Below are 446 nucleotides of genomic sequence, written 5' to 3'. Positions count from 1 at the left end.
CAAAAACCCAAGGAGCGACCAGGCTCCAACTTAAAAGGCACAACATATCAATTTTCATTTATGTCACTCTCCACCCCTTTAAAGGCATGCCGCACAACACAATAATAACGTATCAATTTCTTTACAAACTTTACGGACACAAGGGGATGCAAGCCCGACAAGTACCAAGAAACCACTGAACGAGTGAGAGTTGTAGCCAATCAACCAAGAGATGGTGTAGGCGGAAGGATAATTGTCCCAAAAAGGACTTTCCTTTCGGGGAACTCACTCTAACATTCTTTGGTCTAGAGCGATTGAACTAAATCAAACTCACCCCAAAAAGGGGATGCAAGCCCGACAAGTTGTAGATATTATGGAGAAGCCGAGGATTCAGGAACGGAAGTTCCAACTTCAGGACGACGTGGGTCCGTAGGCGCTGGCAGTGGAGCCAACGAGGAGAGGGGAGA

This window comes from Adiantum capillus-veneris, chromosome 19 (assembly GCF_014529385.1).
Source record: "Adiantum capillus-veneris isolate H3 chromosome 19, ASM1452938v2, whole genome shotgun sequence".
In the NCBI taxonomy this organism is placed as follows: domain Eukaryota; kingdom Viridiplantae; phylum Streptophyta; class Polypodiopsida; order Polypodiales; family Pteridaceae; genus Adiantum; species Adiantum capillus-veneris.
Note: the sequence above shows the minus strand (reverse complement) of the source record.